Source organism: Acinonyx jubatus, chromosome D3 (genome assembly GCF_027475565.1).
Source record: "Acinonyx jubatus isolate Ajub_Pintada_27869175 chromosome D3, VMU_Ajub_asm_v1.0, whole genome shotgun sequence".
Taxonomy (NCBI): Eukaryota; Metazoa; Chordata; class Mammalia; order Carnivora; family Felidae; genus Acinonyx; species Acinonyx jubatus.
In genome coordinates this window covers 40244912-40269857 of record NC_069392.1, presented here as the reverse complement: position 1 = coordinate 40269857, position 24946 = coordinate 40244912, and the positions used below count along the sequence as shown (strand labels likewise).

The window sequence follows — 24946 nt, the reverse complement described above, 5'->3', positions numbered from 1 at the left end:
CTGGGTGGTTCCGTCAGTTGAGCGTCCGACTTCTGCTCAGGTAATGATCTCACGGTTTGTGTGTTTGAACCCCGCGTCCGGCTCTGTGCTAACAGCTCAAAGCCTGGAGCCTCTGCAGATTCTGTGTCTTTCTCTCTCTCTCTGCCCCTCCCCAACTTGTGCGCGCGCGCGCGCGCGCTCTCTCTCTCTCTCTCTCTCTCTCTCAAAAATAAATAAATAAATGTAAAAAAAATCAATAAAGCAATTAACATTTTTAAATAGTTGATTAAAAGAAGGCAGTAACAAAGAACAACAACAACAAAAAAATAGCAAGATAGCAGATACAAAACCAACCATATCAGTAATTATACTATGTATACATGGATAATGACGAATGAAAATTTCAATTTGCCTGGCTATCAAATCCTTTTTGAAATGATATCTAATTATAATCCTATGTATTTTGAGAGATATAGAACTAGTCTGGTCCTATCGTTTTACACTTTAATAAGTATTTTCAGAACATTGTTTCACTCTAACCATGAGCACTTCAAAGAAAGGATTATGTCTTCTATTGTTGTTGCTCCTCCATTAGCCATAGAGCATAATTTATTGCATTTAGTTAAGTGTCTTCTCATTGTCTGGCTAGCTACTGTATCCATGAGCTGGATAAAACCATGATACATTGGTTTTATGTATAAAGAGAAAAGTGAAACATTTTGCTCAGTAATCAAATTAGCCAGATGTCAGATAGTTCAAAACAATAAATTGTAGCAATAAGTAATGAACTTTCCTTTAAAGCTTAATGTTTATTTATTTATTTTGAGAGAGAGAGAGACAGAGAGAGAGAATCCCAAGCAGGATCCACACTATCAGCACAGAGCCTGACACAGGGCTCGATCCCATGAACCATGAGATCATGAGCTGAAATCAAGAGTTGGACAATTAACCAACTGAGCCACCCAGGCACCCCTCCTTTATATTTTAAATACCCCTAAATGATAATATTTGGTAAAAATGATAATAATTGAGCACTTACTTTGACAGACATTTTCTTATTTAATTTCATGACAACACTAGTATTTTACAGACAAGTACATTGGAGGTCATGGAAAGCAATCTGCTTTCCCAAGGCCACACAGCTGAAAATGCAGGGAAGCTAGGATGCCAGCACAGGTCTTTAAGTTCCCATGCCCTTGCAGACCAAGATTCCCTTGATCAGGATGGCTGCATGAATAGTTCAGGACCAGATGAGGTGTACCACGCTAGGTGTACCTTGTTCACCTGGTCTGCACTTGAGGGTTGACCAATTGCTCATTACTAAACAATGACCCCTACCAATGCACTTTATTTGATGTCTGATCTTTTTTATTGTTTATTTATATTTTCTAGAAGTTTATTATATAAATGGAATCATGCAGTATGTACTCTTTGCTGTTTCACTTGCCATGTTTTTGAGCTCTATCCACGTTATGTATAGCAGGAATTCATTTGTATTGATGAGTAGTTCATTTGTATAAATATACCACAAATTTTCTCACCTATTTTCCTAATTATGGACACTTATGTTACTTATGGTTTTTATTGTTGTGATGAATAAAGCTGCTATGAACATTCACGTCCAAATCTTTGTGGACTTGATCTTGCGGTTTCTGAGTTCAAGCCCCATGTCGGGCTCTGTGCTGACAGCTCGGAGCCTGGAGCCTGCTTCAGATTCTGTGTCTCCCTCTCTCTCTGCTCCTCCCCCACTTGTGCTCTGTCTCTCCCTCTATCAAAAATAAATAAAAAATGTAAAAAAAAAATTTTTTTAAATATATTGATCAGGACAAAGAACAGAAAAGGACAAGAGTGGGAACAGAAAGACCAGTCTGGAGGTGACTGTAAGAATCTAGGCAGGAAACAAGAATGCCTGCAATTGGGTGGATGGAGAGGAAACCACAAGAAGTGGCAGGTGTGGAATAAGTCCTGAGGTTGAGCTGCCAGGGCTTGATGCTGGATTGGATGTGAGTATGAGAAGCAAGCAGAAAAAGGGTAATTGCAAGGGTTCTGGCTCCATCAATGGGAAGAATGTAGTTGCTATCCACTGGGATAGGTTCTGGGCCAACCAGACACCTGTCTTCTTGTGGGGAGTGGTATCTGAGCTGGGGAAGACATTCAAGTCACCCAGTGTAATCTCTACCTATATGGTCATTGACAGCACTGGGCTCTTGATCTCACAGCTGAAGAGGGCCTAATTGTCCATCTGCAGGTTGAGTGTCCAGGTGAGCAGGGCATGTACTTCCATGGTGCCCTCACTGCCTGGGGAGTGGCTGTGGAACAGGAAGTAGATGGGCTTGGCACTGTGGACCCAGCATGGGAACTCTTGGCTCACTGCCATCTCTTGGATGTTCTCTCGGTGGTTACCTGGAGGAGGATGCTGGGACCTGGGGTCAGATTGTGGCCAGGGTGCTCCATGTAGGGACACCCACCCTGGTTCTCAGTGTTCAGCAGGGACAGCGACCTCTGCATCTTGCCCTAATGATTCCAAATGTACATTCCAGCCTGGACCTCTTCCTCGAACTGTCGGCTCGGGTCATGATCTTGCGGTTTCTGAGTTCGAGCCCCATGTCGGGCTCTGTGCTGTCTCCATTTGGATATCCAATATATATTTCAAGTTTGACATGTTCGATAATGAGTTTCTGACTTTTCCCTCCAAACTTACTGTCCCAATAGGCTTCCCCATTTCACTAAACATCAACTCCATCCTAGTTAGGTAGGTTAAATTCCTGAGTTGTTTTTGGCTCTTGTCTTTATCTCACACCCCTTACATCTGACGCATCAGCAAATCCAGTGTACTTTATCTGTGAACTCTACCCAGAATCCAACCAATCTTTTCTTCTCCTCTCAGCCTCTATCATTTTGGTTTAAGCCACCATCCTCCCTTTCCTAGTTATTACAAAAGTTTCCTAATTGTTCTTCCTTCTTCCTGCCCTGTACTATACTCAACAGTTTTTAAAATTTAAGTCCGATCATGTCACTCTCCCACTCAAAATTCCTTTCCCAGCTTCCTATCTCATTTCAAATAAAAGCCAGTGTCCTTACGATGGCCTGCAAGGTTGTGTACAACCTGGCCCCATCTATCTCTCTGACCTTATTCCAGACACAGTGGCCTACCTGCTATTCCCTGAACACATTAACTTTACTCCCATCACAGAGCCTTGCAGGAATTATTCCCCAAATATCCTTATGGCTCTCGCCATCATCTTTTATTTTTTCCCCCATCTTCTCTTTTAGATCTTTGCTCGAATGCTACTTTCCTAGTGAAGATTTCCCAATTTTTGAATGCTTTGTTCAGTATCCTAATTGAAACAGTTCCTGGTTCAAAGTACATATTCAAAGAATGTTCGTTGAATGCACGCATAGAAAAATGACTTTCCAAGCTTGAAATGAGACCTGAAGATAAATGCACAGAGCCATGATATTTCCTAAGTAATAAATGCCCCACTTAATGTCTACCATGTATGAGTGTATAGAGATAATATTCTGGTGGTAAGCACTTCTTCCAGGCCAACTTAATTCTCACAACAATTCTGTGGGTAGGTATCACTATCCAATTTTATAAATGAGAAAACTAAAGCTTGGAGAGCTTAACTAAATAGCCTGAAGTCCCAGAGCTAGTACAGATAGAGCTGGATTTCAAACTCAGATACGTAAGACTACAAAGTCCAAGTTCTTAACAATAATAGGCTGCCTCCTTTAAAAAAAATCATTCAATATGTTTTAATACATCAAAATCAATTTCTGATTTGGATGTAGATTAACTATATGTCACACTCCATGACTATATATGTCACACTGTATTAGGCATGTATAAGGTAATCAACGAACAAAAAAACTACAAGACTCTTCAATGTTAGCATTCCTCAAAAAAAACCTTTTTTTCATATGTTGCTCATCTGTGTCCCAAATTTAGTGATACCCCAAATAAAATAGATCCTTTTTCATTACTTGTTGCCATAGATTATTGATTCCATAAATATTAACTTGAGATTTTTAGAGGGAGAAATTTATATTACCTTATTTTGCTGTTATCCTTTGTTTTATGTTCTTGTCGGGCATGACAGGCCATTTAAAACTTGGGCTGTCGTGAACTTAGCATTATGTTTTATATTCAAATAGACTATGATGAAGAATGGAAGAAACACAGTGATGATTTATATACATCAAAAACTTTTCATTGGCAACATGAATATCATTTATTTAGTCAACTGACTAATAGCAAGGGCCTATATAACAGAAACATTTATATTAAAATTATCCCAATTAAAAAGCATATATATGTGTATATGTTTACTATTATGCTTTGCTTATTCATATTTCTTATCCTGATACACTCAAATGCTGCTTCTATTTTGGGCCTATTGGAGAACCATCTGAAACTTGCTTGTCTTTCAACTGTAAACAAAAGAATTAATACAATCTACTCCATGAACTTCAGAAACCATAATTTATGCAATAAGGTACCTACCACAATCGATAAGAAACAAGTTTCCATTTTTAAATTTTTTTAACGTTTTATTTATTTTTGAGACAGGGAGAGACAGAGCATGAACAGGGAAGGGTCAGAGAGAGGGAGACACAGAATCTGAAACAGGCTGCAGGCTCTGAGCTGTCAGCACAGAGCCCGACGCGGGGCTCGAACCCACGGACCACGAGATCATGACCTGCGCCGAAGTTGGCCGCTTAACCGACTGAGCCACCCAGGCACCCCAACAAGTTTCCATTTTTAATGTAATTGAGCTCTAAGCAGTCTTCATCAGACTGAATAAGCATGAGAAATGAGAATTAGGGGTGATTTCGATCAAAAAAAATTAGGTAGGATTAAAATTTAAGTGTGAATATTTCAGTCACTGAGCCCATCCTTAATTTCTAATCTTTTGTAGGGAGAACAACCACCCAGTATTGTAAATCTGTACTAAGAACATTCAGTAAATAATGCATTGAAGGTCTAATGCTATGCCAGCTCAAGTACATAGAAAAACACTTTAAGTGATTACACATAACTGAAGCATACACCATGTTCTTCTCTGTTTCTTTTCTTTGCAACCCATGAATAATTTCTGGTCCTAATGATCACAAATCCCCTTCTCATCAGAGTATATAAAGAACTAGACTTAGATTTACAGTTAATCACATGATGAAGTATTTAAATAAACTAAAGTTAGAAATGCTGCAATAGGCATCTATTACAAATACATTTCTTTTAGGAAAGAGAAAGAGATGAAAGACATTTAGAAAAAAACAGTTTAATTTCAGGGAACAAGTATAACACAAGAAGCAAACAATAATAAAAGGAAAGTCATGGAAATCCATAAAGTAAAAGTGAAACTCTCTTAGTTTCTCTCAGATAATGAGAATATTGTCTTCTTTTTTATTTTTTATACACAATTGAATATATACATTCCATGAAAAAGTTAGAAAAATGAATTAGAGTTATAATGATGACACAGATATATGCCTAATACTTATGATTAAGTATGAAAATAAAGCTGAAGAGATATATGTACTCATGAGCTCTTTTATGGAAAAGCACTTTTAACCAAGCCGATATATCACTATGTGTATGTAAATGCATGGGGAAATGTTTAGAACAGTGAAAATGGCTTCCTGCAAGAGAGAACTGTGATAGGTGTGGGAAAAAGGAATTTTGATGTTTATTCTATTTATTCATAGTTATTTCGGTGTTGTTGAAATTTGCAGTAAGAACGCATTTATATATTACTTACCAATTTACATAATGAGTACAAATATGTAAGAGTTTAAGACATATGCACAACCTCTTCTTTAATGGATACCTCTGTAGACTAGAAAACATCAAGGCTAGATTCCACTCCAGTCTTAGAGCTGCTTAGAATCCAGTCCCAGCTTGACCCTGGCTGAATGTGTGACCTTAGACAAGTTGTCAAATCTGAATTGATTCACTTCAATCTTGTCATCAGTGCACTAAGCAGATTGAATTCAGTGATACCAATAAACTCCTTCCTGCCTATGTTTATAAATTTATAATGAAAAGGAAGATGCAACATCAGTGAACTATTCCAGCTTCTATTCTTTTGGTAAGTTTTTTTTCTCTATAATCAAAGCATACGATCACATACATAGTTCAAAATATTCCAATTTTTATACACACTCAAGCCAAGAACTTATACAAACATGTACATCCTTCAGGAGGAGCTCAAAACCAGTCATCTTTTACACTTGTCTACATCCTTGACTGCAATATTTAATAAAGTCAACCAAATGTGAGGAAGTAATGATTAATGTTTATCTTAATCACCCCTATTCTATTTCAACCACAACTGGTACTTCAATTAAATTCTGGTATGAAATACATAGAGTTAACACAGAGCCCAGAAGTTAAAGGACCCAGGCTACAACAAAAATACCCTCACTTCAGAGCAACTGTCTATAAACCTATGACATTCCCATAAGCCCCCTAATGTTTGATAATTCATTAGAATGACTCACAGAACTCAGGAGAGCATTACACTTATGATTACAGTTTTGTTATAAAAGATACAACTCTTCATGGAATCAGGACACCTCACCCTCGTAGCAAATCAATGTGTACACCAGCAAGGAAGCATAACTAAACTTTGATGTCCAAAGTTTTTATTAGGGTTTCAGTACATAAGCATGATTGATTAAATCATTGGCCATATGGTTTAACTCAATCTCCAGCCCTCTGTCCCTTTGTGGAGGTCAGTCTGGCTCTAAGTCCCAACCCTGGGACAGAGCCCTTCCTGAAGCTATCTAGGGCCCTAAGCTTGAGTCCTCTCATTAGCATAAACTCAGATGTGATCTAAGGGGCTCATGAATAACAAAAATACTTCTATCATTTGGGAAGTTCCAAGGGTTTTAGAACTCCATGCCAGGAACCTGGGACAAAGACCAGACAAATTATTATACAGCAAACTCCAAACCTATTGGAGACAGTACTTAAATTTGACAGATCCAGAGTTTTTATGTTATCAATCTAGAACTTCTACCAACAGAGTATCCTTGATTATTCCACTGATTAGTTGACTTCCAACAAATAGTTTACACTTCAAATTTGAAGTTGGTTTATCTCTCTACAGTCCTGACAGGCAGGACAGCATCTTGGTTAAGTACTGTAAGCTCTAGAACTAGATTTCTTGGGTTCAAATTCAGGGTTTCACTACATCTCAGTTTTTAGACAATTACTTTACCTGCTTCTCCATCAAAAAAATGGGATATAAAAATTACACCCATCTCCTATGTTGATTGTAAGGATTAAATGTGCTAATAAATGCAGTGTTCAGTACCTGGCACTCAATAAATGTTCACTTTCATTGCATTCCAACTCAGAAATATGATAATTATATAACTGGCCTCTTGCCATCTAAAATAACTCTAGGGGCACCTGGATGGCACAGTCGGTTGAGCATCTGACTCTTGATCTCAGCTCAGGTCATGATCTCACAGTATGTACGTTCAAGCCCCGCATTGGGCTCTGCGCTGATTGCACGGAGCCTGCTTGGGATTCTGTGTCTCCTTCTCTCTGCCCCTCCACAACTTGTGCACTCTCTCTCTCGCTATCTCTCTCTCTCTCTCTCTCAAAATAAATAAATAAACTTAAAAAAAATTTTTTAACTCTAACTATGTAGCTTAACTGGTATGACATCCTTATACATTCCCTTAATTGCTCTGATACTGACACCTCATTGCAAGTGATCTTCAAGCATTCTAATGTAGTGATTCAAAACTGGTTTTTTCTGAACTGTTATTCAAAGTATGAAGAAGGAATCTCTGCCAATACATCCCAGAGAGGCTCTATTTCAGAACCATAGAGCTCAAATATTTGACAAACTTTGAGAACATACACAGACCTGCAGGCATCTAGCAAGGTGGAAAGAGCTATTTTCTATCTTCTGCAAAGGAAAGTCCACTTTATCCTCCCCCAGCTTTCAAGCAAAGAATGGAGTCTACCATCTGCCAAACTCATCCTCCGTTATTAAGCAATACCACTCTGTGTTTGTCTTTCACTCATCTTTTTTCTTCCTGTAGGAAACTAGCTCACAGCACTTGATATGACAGATCATAAGATTTTATTAAAACCATTTAGAATACCTAACATCCTGCCATCTCTTTGCCTCTGATCTTTTCTTATTATTTCACCCATAGGGTAGAATCCCACAAGTTACATCTAGATGGGAGAAAATTAAATCAAAAAATTTCTCTATTTCTATAGATCAATATTTTAAAGATAAAAAATAATGCTTTGGTTTCTTTAGAAATCTAACATTCAAATGTTAAGAACCATTTAAGCTTAATGCTAAAAGGGCACAGATCTTAATTCTCATACATATGGATGGGTATATATCTGTGTATCAGCACATCTGCAGTTATGTGTTCCATTCCAAATGCCTCAAAGTGATAACAGAGCAGAGAGTAATGAGAATGGATGAGGAAGTAGTTGGGGGGGGGAGAAAATGACAAAATAACTTTAACATAAATAAAATAATAGGAAAGAAATCAGAAAAAAACCTGACATTTAAGAATGGAATATTATGCTAGAGAATGCTGTCTATGTCATATATCTTCATTTTAGACATCATCATTAAAGGTGAACTTATTGATTCATGTAGCTATAACTCTGAAATTTTGGCTGCATGAGAGTAGAGTAGAATTCCTAGCTAGATGATATGCATGAAGTACCCAGAGGGTTGACTAATATCCACCTACAAGAAGGACTTTTGTGTCATGCTACAGGACTCTGACCCTGCTCCTATCTCATTCAACATTTTGTAATTTTTTATCTAAATGAATGCACCTTAAGATATCTTCATCAGATTTTCACATCATGCCAAATAAAGTGTTGGCATGATGATTGATGGGCCCAATATTCAAAATTATCTTGAGGGTTTGAAACAACAATATCAAAGGAAAAAAAGATAAGAATAAACATAAAATCCTGCGTGTAAATTTGGGGATTTTTTTTAATTGCACAAATACAGCATAAGGAGATCCATTTAACTACATGGTCTTAAGAAAATTACCTGTTAATCTGTTTAAGGATAAAATCAGTATGAGCCAAAAGTATAAACCAGAGAGGACAGTGAAAATTTGAGTTTCATTATTGAAAGAAGTGGTCCAGATCAAGAATTTTAGAATATTGTGTGCTCATGAAGTTATAGTTTGGGTTCCATTTTAGATAACTATCACTTGGTCATTAAGAAGAATACTGACCACCAAGAGTATTTGGATTTACATTTCAAAAATTTGGCTAAGGTTCTTTATCATTTATTTTGCCAGTTTTTCCCCAGTGCTGCTTAGAAACCAACAGCAGCAGTCTTTCTCCTCCAACTCCTATTTATTCTGAAAAACAGAAAGAAAGAAATAGGGAGAGAAAGGGCATTGGTGCTTTTTCTTGTTCTTAACTTACTTAACAATTTTATAGGTTAGAGATGTCCACAGAAATTGGAGATGAAAACCATCTTTGAAACAGTTCCATCCTGGAATGGCTTTTTAGAGGATTTCACCTCCTACATTGGATGGAGTGAACAACCTGTCCTGTTTTCCCCTCACTCAGTGTAGAAGGAATCTACATTCTTCATTTGTCTGGGTAGTCTGGGCCTCCTGCCTAAATGGACAGTTTTTATTTGGCATCACAGGGTTTTTTTGTTTTGGACACACAGTGTCAGTCCTCATTATGTGTGTAATATTTTTATTTGATAAGTATTGATGTCATCCTCCTTGTAGATATGAATTTGTACTATACAGATATTATGTATGTTCTTAATACAAATGACTTTCTACTTTATAATTTTACTCACACAAAAATTCATACTCATAAACTATATTAGCACAGCATTCTCAAAGAGGAAGTAAAATAATTTTAAAAGGTATTGGGCTAATTAAAAAGAATAGGAGGTTACAAGTTAAAATTTCCCTCAAAACATTTCTTCAAAATAGAGATTGCAAAAGAGGAAAATGTGAATGGAGAAGAATCAGGATACACAAAACTCCTGAACTTCTTAGAAGATTCTTAAGAAAGAGGAAATACGGCATTACTTTGATTATATCAACTAATGAGCAGGAATGAAAATGACAGAGCTTTCTATTCAATGTCAGAATTTTCAACAATGAAAAGAACTTCAGCCAAAATAGCAAGTTCCGTGTCAGTGGAAGAGTTCAAGTAAGGGTTGGGTAATCTTTCAATGACATTGTAAGAAGAAATAAAATTCATGGGGTTCAAGATTGACTAGAGGATCTCTAAGAAATTTCCAACATTTAAGAATCTATGGTCTATAATTATGATAAAGCAAAATGAAAACTTTTAAAATGTGAAAATTATAAAAGAGAATATGTCAAGATTTTGCTGCAACAGCTTTACCCAAAACATGACTATTGTTTATGAATTAAATGATAGTATTATATGGCCAAGAGGCTACAGTACATAGTCTATAATATTAAAAACTAAGGTTGCATGGACCTTGAGAAAGGACAAATTTGTGAAACATCTGGGTTGTTTTTTTTTTTTTTCATTCAAAAGACAGATATAAGAGAGATGATAAGACAACAAGAAATTTAAAAGTATGTTTAAGGAACCCAGAAAAAAAAAGGAAGAACAAACAACACATTACCTAAATGAAAGTATATGAATACAATCCTTCTTAAAAAACAACTGAATGATAATTCTAATCAAAGACAAGGTTAATTAAAACAAAGAACTCCCCAAAGGTGAAGCTATGGTAAAATGATTGGTGGGAAGCTTTGAAATTATTTAGGTAAATACAGACCAAAGACTAAAATAAACATGGTATTGTGGCTACATGTTACCCTCCCTGTACCAAGATAGACGACTTCCTTACCACCAGAGACAGGGAATTAGGGCCAAGAGGTTGTATAAATAACCCTTGTTAAACTAACCCTTATCTTCTTAGTTACTTCTTCATAATTTACTACCCATGGCCCAAATGTCTTTGTCTTGTCAATTATTTGCAAATATATTGTTTCTTTCTCTAAAAGGTATAAAAGCTTCCTTCTCTGGTCACTTCTTCTAGCCTTCATACTCTTGTGAAGGTTTCTATGTACATGTAAAAATTCAATAAAATGTGCATGCTTTTCTCCTGTTATCTTATGTCAGTTTAATTCTTAGGCCCAACCAGAGATGCAAAGACAGTAGAGGAGAATTTTTCCTCCCCTATATAATAAGTAATTCCATGCGAATATGAATCCATTGCTCTTCCCCTTAGTTTGTTGGGTATTAATATAAATAAATAATTGCTCAGTATTTTATGATTGTTTTTAATTATGAGTCTTCAATATGAAAGCTTAAAAAAATATGTCAACCTTGATTAACTGCAAAATAAATAACTCAGTCATGGAAAAAAAAATCTACTTAGTTATCTCCCCCAAAAAAACATTGGGAATTTTTGGGCAGGACTTCCACTTGTAGAATTTTAAGGCATTAACATCACAAAATAATAACAAATGCTATTCACAGTGCATGGGGCTGTTGTTCATCGTTTAAATGGAAGTCCTTCTTGTAAGAAGAAAAACAACTTTCATCTGTGATGTTCACGGACCCTTTCAAAATGTAAGAATGTGTTTATATAAACAAAGGGAAGCAGAAAAGTGACGCGAATCCAGAAGACCTAACCCAAAACTGTGGCGCAGGTCTTGGTAAAGAGGAACCCATCCAATAAATCTGGGACTTAATAACTAGCCCGTTGTTAAGCCAGTCCCAGACACTGGGACTGAAGAGAGGAATGATTAACTATAACTGCAAATTTACAGTTCTGAGAGTAAAAAGAATGCCAGTGCCTAAATAAAATTAAATTAAGAGCCATAGTCTCAGTAGAAAACTTGATTGAAATCAGGCCAGACTCCCTACAGCCCCCCAGTCTACCCCCAGGTACTATGAACCTAGGACTAGATTTTCAAACTCACAGAAAATGCAAAAATATCAATTGGTTTAAAGGTGGGAAACACTCAAAGAAACCCAGGGAAAATAATTTCTTTCCATATTCTCTTCTAGAGAAATATCTACAATATAAAGAAAGAAAAAACACCTCTCCAGTGTAGCAAAATAGATAGACTACGACCTTATAATGTGATTAAAGTCTACTGTGCTCATAAAAAAAGGTGACACTTAATTACACCATGCTTTTTCATCTTCCAAGCACTTTACAAGTACTATATTAACCAATTAACAATGGAAAACCTGATGTTTCTTGGAAAAGACTGCTGTCGCTACTTTTTTTCACCTTTTAAATGAACTTTTTTAAATCTTGAAATACAACATGCACAAAATGGGTGATATTTAAACTTTTTAAACTAATGATTATGGCAAGCAGTTCATTTTCCTGGTACTTCAGAGTTAAATTACAATAAAGGATGTAGGTAAGCTCTCTAAAAAGAGAAACAACTCTACTGGCTCATAAAAGGCTATCTGGTAAGCACCAGTGAGCCCTGATAAGCAATGAAGTAGCAGTAATGCAAAGATGCTTATTTCTCCCTCCTCCAGAACCAGATGGCATAAGGGCACCCATTCCCACATGCACTGGGTGCTCTAATGTGGGTTTCAACTGAGATTGTCTTCTTCACCTCCATTCATTTTTAAGTTAGGCATTTGTCAAAAGAACACTGGGCTAATATAGTATGTCCCCCCCCCCTCCATGTTTTTGATCCATAAAAAAGTTTTTTAAGGGCTCATCTAAGAATCTGACTCACACTACTCAGCCATTCACTCATTCAACTAAAGAGTATTAAGTACCTATTGTGAACCTCTAAGGAGGGTGTAGACTCGCGTGCACATCTCTCTAATCACTTTAAGAACTGGGTGACTGACGCTGTATCCTTCTAATCACCTCAAGAAATGAGCAATTATCATTTCATACTCTTCCTGTCTGCCCATAAAAATCTTGCCTGCCAAAGTCAGGCTAAAATTCCCAGTCTAGAAGACAGCATGAACTAGGGAAAAATCAACAGGCTTGAGTTTATATAGAAGCTCTGCGTATACTGCTCTAGCAGTCAAAACTTAAGAAGGTTAGTGAACTCCTGTGGACCTCTGTTTCCTCACATAAAAGGAGAATGATAATACTTTCACAACTATATAAGCAAGACCTGTATATAGAGTGCAATTGGCTTGGTTCTTTTGATTTTGAAAAATACTTTTCCATTTCTTATATTGCTAACGGGGTTCCTTCTACTGAAATGGTGGAGTTTTCTGAACAAATTATAAATAATAATTTCTTTGCAAGCTTACTGTAAACATTAAATAAAATAATGTAAGAAAAATGCCTAGCTGATGGTACAGTATAGTAAAACATATACGATTTGGAGTCAGATAGACCTGGCTAAAAATCCCGATTATAGCATTTAGTGAGTAGAAGCCTATATTACACCTTCCTGACATCTCATGGTATCTTTCACAATGCTAAGTATACAATATACATTCACTAAAATTTTCCTGTCTGACATTGACTTATTAGCCAGTCAAGTAAAATACACAGGTGTGCACCTACACTTTATTTAACTCCTTCCAGGTGTATAGTAACAAGTAGGTGCTAGCAGAGACTTTGAGCTCTTCTTGCGGTTTAGCCCTAAAGTTAGTGGAGTCAAAAAAGAAATTGACACCTTCATCTCTGATATACAGATATTCTCAGTTCAGCAGCTCCAGAATGAACTAGGGATAGTAGGATGCCTGTTACTTATCCTGTGATCTGAGCTTTAAGAATAAAGCTATAGTGAGCTCTAGATATCTAATAATCCTCAGTCTATGTGTTATTCCAACTCAGATATTTAAGGAATATTCTTTCTGACCTCTGCTTATGTGCTCTTCAATAATTTACTCCAGAGGTCATGGATTACAAAGGCATGGATTATAATTCTAGTAAATATTTTCTTACAATTGTTCATTTATTTTTCCAATCTTCCCAGTCATCCTTTAATCAAAACAAGATCTGAGCCAATACACACAAATTCTAATTTGTTCTATCTAGACAAATTTTAAATCCCTCTTGCCTATTTCTAACTTTGTTATTTATATTTATGATATAAGCTATAGCTATATTATTCTAGAGAAGAGCAGTTGCAAAATTATCAAGAATTCTCTTAAGAAAACTATTCTCGGGGCGCCTGGGTGGCGCAGTCGGTTAAGCGTCCGACTTCAGCCAGGTCACGATCTCGCGGTCCGTGAGTTCGAGCCCCGCGTCAGGCTCTGGGCTGATGGCTTGGAGCCTGGAGCCTGTTTCCGATTCTGTGTCTCCCTCTCTCTCTGCCCCTCCCCTGTTCATGCTCTGTCTCTCTCTGTCCCAAAAATAAATAAACGTTGAAAAAAATTTTTTAAAAAAAGAAAACTATTCTCATGATAAGTACAAATTGTTAGCATCTGTCACTATATGATATAATCATATAAAAGCCTTTTCTAACTTCATCCCCATAAAGTACCTCTCTATTACATTGTAAAGATAAATGGCAAAATGTTTTGCATGACACTTAAGCCATTATAGAATTCTACAGGGAATTCTACAGGGAATACGAAGATACTACAAGTTTTCTGATAAGCAACTATAGCTAAAAATTGGCCTTACATTCTATATTTCTTTTTTTTTTCAGATTTGGTATTTTGTTAATATTTTACATATCCAAAAGATAACTAAAAAACTAAAGTTTTTAAAAATGGAAATAAATGCTTCATTATTTTTAACTCTGTATCAAGTTGATGATAGAACTACACAGAGAACACAATTACCTCAAGTTATTAACACTGTATTTTTACTATACATACTCAGTGGAATGTATTCTTTTGTTTGTTCATTTTTGTTTTATTTTTGCTTTTATTTTTGTTTTATTTAAATCCAAGTTAGTTAACATATAGTGTACTAATTTCAGGAATAGAATTTGGTGATACATTACTTACATATAACACCCAGTGCTCATCCCGACAAGTGCCCTCTTTAATGCCTATCATCCATTTAGCCCATTCCCCTAACCAACACCCCCCCAGCAACCCTCAGTTTGTTCTCTGTATTTAAGAGTCTCTTACGGTGTCTCCCTCTGTTTTTATCTTATTTTTGCTTCCCTCTCCCTTTGCTCATCTGTTTTGTTTCTTAAATTCCAAATATGAGTGAAATCATATGATATTTGTCTTTGACTTATTTTGCTTAGCATAATAGACTCTAGTTCCATCCACGTTGTTGCAAATGGCAAGATTTCATTCTTTTGAATTGCTGAGTAATACTCCATTGTATATATTAATACCACATCTTCTTTATCCATTCATCAGTCGATGGACATTTGGGCTCTTTCCATACTGTGGCTATCGTCTATAGTGCTGCTATAAACATTGGGGTGCATGTGCCCCTTCGAATCAGCATTCCTGTGTCCTTTGGATAAATACCTAATAGTGCAATGGCTGGGTCATAGGGAGTTCTATTTTTAATTTTTTGAGGAACCTCCATGCTGTTTTCCAGAGTGGTTGCACCAGTTTGCATTCCCACCAGCAGTGCAAAAGCGTTCCTCTTTCTCTGCCTCCTCAGCAACATCAATTGTTGCCTGAGTTGTTAATTTTAGCCATTCTGACCAGCATGAGGTGGTACCTCATTGTGGTTTTGATTTATATTTCCCTGATGATGAGTGATGTTGAGCATCTTTTCATATGTCTGTTAGCCATCTGGATGTCTTGTTTTGAAAAGTGTCTATTCATGTCTTTTGACTATTTCTTCACTGGATTATTTGTTTTTTGGGTGTTGAGTTTGATAAGTTCTTTACAGATTTTGGATACTAACCTTTTATCTGATATGTCATTTTCAAATATATTCTCCCATTCCATCAGTTGCCTTTTACTTTTGCTGATTTTTTTCTTCTCTAGGATTTTGATGGCTTCCTGTTTTACATTTAGGTCTTTCATCCATTTTGAGTTTATTTTTGTGTATGGTGTAAGCAAGCAGTCCAGTTTTGTTCTTCTGAATGTTGCTGTCCAGTTTTCCTAAAACCATTTGCTGAAGAGAATTTTTTTCCATTGGATATTCTTTCCCGCTTTGTCAAAGATTAGTTAACCATACGTTTGTAGGTCCATTTCTGGGTTCTCTATTCGTTCCATTGATCTGAGTGTCTGTTTTTGTGCCAGTACCATACTGCCTTAATGATTACAGCTTTGTAATACAGCTTGAAGTCCGGAATTGTGATGCCTCCATCTTTGGTTTTCTTTGTCAAGACTGCTTTGGCTATCTGGGGTCTTCTGTGGTTCCATACAAATTTTACAATTGTTTGTTCTAGATCTGTGAAGAATGCTGGTGTTATTTTGATAGGGATTGCATAGTCTTTCTTTTTTTAATTTTGATTCTTTATTTGAGTATAGTTGACATATAATGCTACATTGGTTTCAGATATACAACTTAGTGATTCCACATCTCTATACACTATGATCCACCACAAGTAACCTCACATTCTTAAATCAACTAATCTCTTTCACAATATTTATTTCCCCCAAAACAATTTACAACTGAGCACAATCAGATCACAAAGTCAACACAAACATGTATCAGGAGTAAATATGCCATTGTGTGTTTGAAGAGAAAGTAGTTAAGTAATCAGCTTGGGGATGGATGTGACATTTCGTTTCAGTTGAGAACAGCCTAAACCAGTTACATCATTCTATCCTGCAATGCTGCTAACTCCCAATTATCCCTGATGACTGGATATGAGTAATTAGGATTCACAGATAAAACCCAAATTTATATTAGGCAATAGTTAATTCCCAACCGTTTACTGCTACTTGAAAGGAAGCATTACGTTTGGGGTAAATACAAATATTGAGTAATTTGTCCCTAAATCCTTCTTCTACTTTCTACCACTCCCAGATTAGCTGTTAAATCATAATCCATTATTTTCTGTATGATATTTTTATTCAATTGAATGCAACATAGTGCTATTATGTCTCTTTGACTCTTTACATTAATTAACTTAAAAATTCTTTATTAACACAAAATATTCTAAATGTTCATACTTGAAAATATTCCATATTCTATGTATCTTTAATACCAAATCATATTTTTACTTATCTAAATTAGAGCGAAAATCATGAACACTCATAACATCTTTGTTCTTTGAGAAACTTTTTTTTCTTTTTACCAAAACCTGACAATTTTTGTATCTTCTCTGGAGCTCATGTTGATATTACTCATAACAACTATAGTAGCTAATATTTATTGGGTATGTAATGTGCTCCAGCCATTGCGCTCAGTGCTTTGTCTCTATTTCTTAGCACTCAGCAAGTACTGTTATTTGTACATTTTACATATGAGGCAACTGACAGCCAGCTTCAGCCAGAAGCCTCTGTTCTTAACTACTTCACCATATTTCTTCTTCATATTTGCTCATATTTTAGTCTATGTCTGTATAGCCTTACCTAATTTATGTCCAGGATATATTTAAAGAAATTATATTAGTAAAACATACACTAGCTTCTCAGATCAATGACAAAACAAACAACAAACATAACCAAAAAACACAGTGGCAGGACAGTCACCAGGGCCTAAGTGACTTTCTTTCACCCTTCTACTCTGATGTATCAGTATTGCCTCTTCTCACTGTCCCAAGAGGCTGCACTTCTAAACATCACAGACGACAGACAACATCTAGGGAAGAAGAGGGGCAGCCCATAATGAGTATCAGTTTTATTTATGTGTTTGTTTGTTGTTTTCTTTTTCAGTTAAAGGAACCTTTCCTAGGAGGTCCCCAGAAGATTGACCTTGGGTTCTAGTGGCTAGAATTGGGTCATCTGCCTACAACCAAATCAACTCACATGGTAGATAAGACCACATTACTGATTTTTTCACTAGATAGATATAAAGATAATAAGCTCCAATTGTTAGCTTCTATCACAGCTATATGTATATGATATAATCATATAAAAGCCTTTTCTTTAATGCTTTTATTTATTTTTGAGAAACAGGGAGACAGAGAGACAGAGCGTGAGTGGGAGAGGGGCAGAGAGAGAGAGAGGCATACACAGAATCTGAAGCAGGCAGGCTCCACGCTCTGAGCTTCTAGCACAGAGCCCAGTGTGGGCCTCAAACCTGTGAACCTCATCATGACCTGAGCCAAAGTCAGAGGCTCAACCAACTGAGCCACCCAAGTGCCCCTATAAAAGCCTTTTCTAACCAAAGTGTCACGAAAGGCCTTCTCCAGAGGAGTTACTGTTGTCAATCACCATGAGAAGTCAATGTTATTTCCTTATTTTGAGATAAGAAGGTGTTAAGAATTACAGTGGAAGTTTAGGTCCTGCCCTGACAGGGAAGACTAGCTGGAGAATCAAAAAAGAGACACTGTTCCATTTCTAACATATCTAGGAATTGCAGTGAATTTCACTACAATTTCAAGGACTATTGTCCTCATTTTTCATTAAGAACCTGCCTTTACCCATCCCTCCCAAAATTCCAAGAAGCTTTACACTGTGCCCTGAGGCCTTCTTAAAACAAAAGGAAAGACAGCTGTGAAAGTATTGGGATGAATGCAAAAGTGATATGGGGCAGGAAGGAGGGGTGGAGAGCAGGGAGAAGCAGAGAGACCGAGAAGGTTTCTAGCAAGGAAAAGAGAAGGACAAAAAGTTTAGAGATTAAGAAGAAAAAAATGCCCTCCAGCCCCTGCCCTCTGCAATCCAGTCTCTGCAAACCAGAGGGCTTGTTTTAGAAACCACAACCATTACACTTTCCACCTGAAGCAAATAATATCAAAGACCCTTTTCAATTCTCCTCTTTTCCCTAAGCATCCTCTGAGCACACTTCCCACTTCAGATCTTGTCTTTGCAATTTGTCTAGGTTCAACATTCCTCTTCCAACCTCTGACAACCCAAAGAAATATTTTCTAATGAAATTCATATGTCAAATAGAAATTCCAGCCAGGAGGCATGGCAGGCTGAAGCATCCAGGTATAAAAGCAACAACTGACAGTCACCCCACCTCACACTGGATTAGCTTTGCATCCCTAGAGCAAATATACTTAAGCCGTGTAGTCCCTAAAACTATAGAATATACATATTTTTATATCTGTAGGAGGTTTCCATAAGAGGCTCTCTGATTTCATTCTCTTCAAGGAACTAGAGTGTAGAATAGAGGCTGAGCAGTCTAGCTGCAAATTCATTTCTCCAGCCAGACAAAAAGGAAAAGCCGAATGCTGTAGTTGGGATTCCATGGTACTACTGAGCTGGCAGAGGGATTTTCTCTCATCCTTTGCTGACAGGAGCTCTAAAAGGAAGGGATCGTGCAGGGCAAAGATGCACATGGCAATTTGAGAATGAAGACTGTCTGGTGGTAAACTAGAGAAGAAAGAACACACGAAATGCCCATGTTTAGGGCCAGGGAATCAGAGAGCAAGGAAGCATAGAACCTTATCCCATAACTGAATGGGACAAGCACCAAGGGCCAGACTGAGCCAGGTCTGACAGGAACTGGAGATAGCAGGATCTAGCTGGCTATCCTATACCCTCACAGGGCACTCACCTCCAAAAAAATGCTCCTTTCACTGTTTCCTTCCCATGGCTATACAATAACTACTCCTTCACCTTCTTCCTCACTGTTTTCTTTTTTTTTTTTTTCAACATTTCTTTACTATTGAGAGAGAGAGAGAGAGAGAGCAGGGGAGTAGCAGAGAGAGAGGGAGACACAGAATCGGAAGCTGGCTCCAGGCTCAGAGCTGTCAGCACAGAGCCCAATGCAGGGCTCGAACCCACAGAGATCATGATCAAAGCCAAAGTGGGATGCTTAACTGACTGAGCCACCCAGACTCACTATTTTCTTAATAAAAACCCCTCACTGTTTTCTTAATAATTCACTGAGATTTGTAAACAGAAACATCTGTACTTACACCCTTTCTGTTATCTCCTTCCTGGTTCTATTTATTGCTAAAGAAATTATTTCTCCTTCTTTCTCCACACCTAAATTTTGGTAAGTGGAAGAGGGTACACTCTTATGGCCAGAATAAAGGCGCCAGCAGGGTTTTGCCTTTTTACCATTTATCATGTCCCTCCCCCACAGCAAGTACCAAAGTTGTGACATCAGTAGAGCCTCAGCCTCTTTCAACCCTTTTTCTGTTACTTGAAAAATCATAGCCAGATTAATATAATGAAAAGCTACTCAAGAGCTCAAATTACCTGTGAACTTTCAAGTCAATAGTTGAATCTTAAGCATGGTAATTCACGTGGAACATCAAGTACTTCGTAATTTGCCAGCAGCTGCATGCTTGTATGTGTCTAAGAATTCCCAGAATAGTAACCCCAACATTCTCACCCTTTTCCATCCCTAAAGTCTCCCTACTAGAGCCCATTCTGGAGCAAGGAGGTCTTTGGAAAAGTCATGTTATTCCAGAAGCATAAGGAATTTTCCTTTTTGGAGACTTACGAGTTGAATTATGTCCTCCCAAAATTCATACGTTGAAGTCCTAACCCCCGTACCTTAAAATGTGACTGCATTTGAAAATGGGTACTTTATAGGCATAATGAAGTTAAAATGTGGTCATGAGGGTGGCCCTAACCCAATAAAACTGGTGTTCTTTTTAAAATGGGAAATGTGGACACAGAGATATACAAAGAGGGAAAACAATGTGAAGTAACATAAGGAGAAGACAACCACCTGCAAGCCAAGGAGAGAAACCTGGAATAGCTTTGCTCTCTCAGCCCTGAGAAGGAACCTGCAGACACCTCGATTTTGGACATCCAACCTCTAGACTGTGAAACCATACATTTCTGTTGTGTAAGCCACATAGCCTATGGTACATTGTTATTGCAGCCTTAACAAACCAACTTAGTTAGACACATCTGAAATTACATCTGGAATAGAGGATAAGAACGTAGCGTTCCAGGGGCAACATTCCATCCCCAGTAGAAGATAAAGAAGCGAGAGCACATAGTGCCTGACATACAGTCAAAATATATGCGCTCTCCCACAGTTCCAGTTCTTAAAGGACACAAATTCCATTGGTATTGCTCTGTGAAGTCAGTCGCAGACTCATCTACCCAGACAAAGAATCCAGGACTGACTTCACAGGCTAGCACAGGCCATCCATTAAGCCTCTCTTATCAGGTGAAAACCACCCAACACATTCACACTATCAACTATAATGAAACATTATGTAATGAAGACACTGGGATGGGTGCTGTAAGATAAACAGAGTTAACAATATTTACCCCTTGCTTCAAAGAATATAGGTTCAGAGATATCATCAAAATAGATACCATCTAAAGGAAGGAATCTGTTGACTCCTCACAGACATTGAGCACATGAGCACACTTCACCAAAACATCTCTCTCAGCTCCTTATAGTCACCAAAGATTACTCAAAGAGCATTCCCTGCTTAATAGGAGTCTAGCACTTCCTGCAAGAAAGCAAGGTGTTAATCTGCATGCACTCATGTTTCACAAATAACAATCCCAGAGGGATAAAGGAGCCAAATGGCTCAGCATAAGGTCACAGCATATGTCTGTTTTGGAACTTCTAGTATAGTAGTTTCTCATTTCTGCATCCTAAGAAACATGTCTTCTTGGGGGAAACAAATGCATTACACTTATTTTCATACCTATTCAATAGTGAAGAGAAGGGTATAGTAACACTTCCATCAGCAGCCCCCCCACCCTTGTATATCCATCACCCACCCCCATGCCGCTTACATGAGATTATCTCATTTCGTCCATAACCCACCCACTTCCCTACCCACTAGATTATTATAAGCAAATCCCAAACCTATCATTTGATTCCCAAATACTTTAGTGAACATCTCTACAAAATAGGACAGTTAAATACCACACAAAATTAATAACAGCTCCTTAATCTCTCTAAACTTCCAGAATTAGTTTATCATTTTTACAGTTTATCATTTTTATAGCTTGTTCTAAATAATTAGATTTGGGGGCACCTGTGTGGCTCAGTCAGTTAAGCAACTTTGGCTCAGGTCATGATCTCCCAGTCTGTGGGTTTGAGCCCCATCTCAGGCTGGGCTCTGTGCTAACAGCTCAGAGCCTGGAGCCTGCTTCGCATTCTGTGTCTCCCTGTCTGCCTCTCCCCTGCTCACACTCTGTATCTCTCTCTCTCTCTCTCTCTCAAAAATAAACATTTAAAATTTTTTAATAAAAAACGAAATTAAATAAACCATTAGATTTGACTGATATCTCTTAAGTGTATTTTTATCTAGTTTTCTCTTCCCTCTTTTTTCTTGTACAATTTAGTTGTGGCAGAAACTGTGCCATTTGTTCTGCAGAATTTCCCACATTCTGGATTACTGGTACTGATAACTACTATGAACTAGTAATTAAATCTGGAGGCTTGGTCAGATTCAAGCTCAACATTTGGAGAGAATATATATGGTGCTAGAAACACAGTATCTAGCTATCTCTCTTTCTGTGACATCATGAACCAGTGAGCTCATGTGTTGTCAGCCTGATCTATCCATTATAGAATTTCTGTTCTAGTTTTGTTTTTTCCAAGTAAGAGTCTGGAGCAAGAACTTGAATGCAAGAGGCTTATTTGGGAGCTGATCTGAGGAAGCAGCAGTGAAGGTACAGGGCCAGAGACACAGGAAAGGAAGAAAAAGAAATGAAAGTGTGTATTAGCAACTCCACTAAGTCCTCCTGAGAAGCATGCAGAAGACCTTCAAGAATGGCCACCTAGAAAATAGGAGCCAGGAGCATTTATCCTTCAGTTCCTCTTTGTTGAGGGTTGCTCCTGGGGACATTACCTCTTCCACACTCAGGTCTGACTATGAATGCTGGAGCCAGGACAACTCAAAGAGGTAAGAAGGAAGGCAGAGGAGCATAGAACAAAAAGACTCCACATGCATTGAGGGGTACTGGCAGTGGGAGAGGAGGAATGTGAATGCAACAGATCTGTCTGCCATAGATGAGGCCAAAATCAGAGGTGGTCCAAGAGGATGCTGCATGAGCTCCTTATCTCTTATGCTGATGATTTTAGCAGCCAATAATGACCATTGCCTATGTCCTTTGTATAATTAAATTAGAGGTATAAAATGCAAATAATTCCATTGTTCCTTTTTCATTTGTTAGCTGATATTCCTTAAGAAAGTGTTTTCCCACAAGAACTATTTGGTTATCTTGAAATAGTGTCTGTTCAGATTATGGAGTTTGTTCAAGAGTTTGATTCTTCCCTTTCTTCACCTGTTTTCAGAATAATAATATGATGACCAATAAATCATTATCCTTAATAATAATGTGAAAACCAATGAATCATTATCCTTATGTACTAATGGGTTTTAAACATATTTTATATGTTTCAATCCATTGTAGTAATTATTCTTTTTGATATTCAAATCACACCATCACTGTTGGTTAGTGCGAGCCCCTCCCATGAGCTTGTGAGTCCTTTTGACATGACCCCAGTTGTCTTTGCTAGCCTCCTTGCTTTTTGACACAGCAAAGATATTTCAAAGTCATTTTTCACATATTCTCCAAAAGACCTGAAATTAGCTATTCACCCAAGGAATATCAATTCCTTTTAGGAGACATGACAATTATAGACCATAATCTAGGCATCAAGAGTACTCTTAGCTACTGGGTTGATCACTGTTGCTAGCCTTTTTGATGGACAGATATAAAACATCATGAGCCCACATTAAAATTTCCAACTCAAGCGGTGCCTGGGTGACTCAATCGGTTGAGCATCTGACTTTGGCTCAGGTCATGATCTCATGGTTTGTGAGTTTGAGCCCCACATGGGGCTCTGAGCTGACAGCTCAGAGCCTGGAGCCTGCTTCAGATTCTCTGTCTCCCTCTCTCTGCCCCTTCCCCATTCCCACTCTCTCTCTCAAAAATAAATCAACATTAAAAATTTTTTTTAAATAAATAAAATAAATAAAATTTCCAACTCAAATTTAGAAATTTAGGAAGTTTATATAATTATTTAATTTTGTTTCTGTATTTGTATCTCTTGTCCTTTATGCTGAAAAAGAAGGTTGTTTATGACATTATTAAAATTAATCATTTAAGCCAACTGTTTGTATAATATATTTTCAAAATAAGAATACCACTATTCTAACCAAAGACATGAATCTTTTAAAAAGTTTTAAAAAGTTTAAAATTTCTTATTTGACTTTAAGATATGTCCCATCAAGGATATACACTGTCAAACTGATGTGCCATAAATTCACCCAGAATATTTGTTGCAATGTGGGTAAGCCACCAACTTTGTACACAAGTTCATTTGTTTTATTTTCCTCTCAACTTTTTAGAATTGCTTTTTTTAATTTTTCTTTTTTTTAATATGAAATTTATTGTCAAATTAGTTTCCATACTACACCCAGTGCTCATCCCAACAGGTGCCCTCCTCAATACCCATCACCCACTTTCCCCTCCATCCCACCCCCCATCAACCCTTAGTTTATTCTCAGTTTTTAAGAGTCTCTTATGGTTTGGCTCCATCCCTCTCTAACTTTTTTTTTCCCTTCCCCTCCCCCATGGTCTTCTGTTTAGTTTCTCAGGATCCACATAAGAGTGAAAACAGAGTGTTATGCTAAGTGAAATAAGTCATACAGAGAAAGACAGATAGCATAGAATTGCTTTTTAATGTTGATTTAATCTTGTTTTATAATTACAAAAAAAATTACATAATCCTAAAATCAAAACTAAGGTACATTCAGAAAATTCAAGTGTCCACATCTTTTCTATCCATGGGAACCACTTTTATTTTTTTTTTTTAATGTTTATTTATTTTTGAGAGAGACAGAGGCAAAGCACCGGCTCAGGGGGAGAGGGGGCATGGAGGGGCAGAGAGAGAGGGAGACACAGAATCCAAAGCAGGCTCCAGGCTATCAGCACAGAGTGGGGCTCAAACTCAGGAACCATGAGATCATGACCTGAGCCAAAGTCAGACGCTTAAAGGGCTGAGCCACTCAGGAGCCCCTGCATGGGAATCACTGTTTAAAAAATCAGTTTTTAGGGAGTACATGGCTAGCT

The 24946-nt window shown here is 37.4% G+C and overlaps 1 pseudogene; it reads left to right on the top strand.

Annotated features, from left to right (window-relative positions):
* The first annotated feature begins 2251 nt into the window (after positions 1-2251).
* The window catches only part of LOC106986069 (U1 small nuclear ribonucleoprotein C-like), a 41151-nt pseudogene continuing 18456 nt past the window's right edge, over positions 2252-24946 (top strand).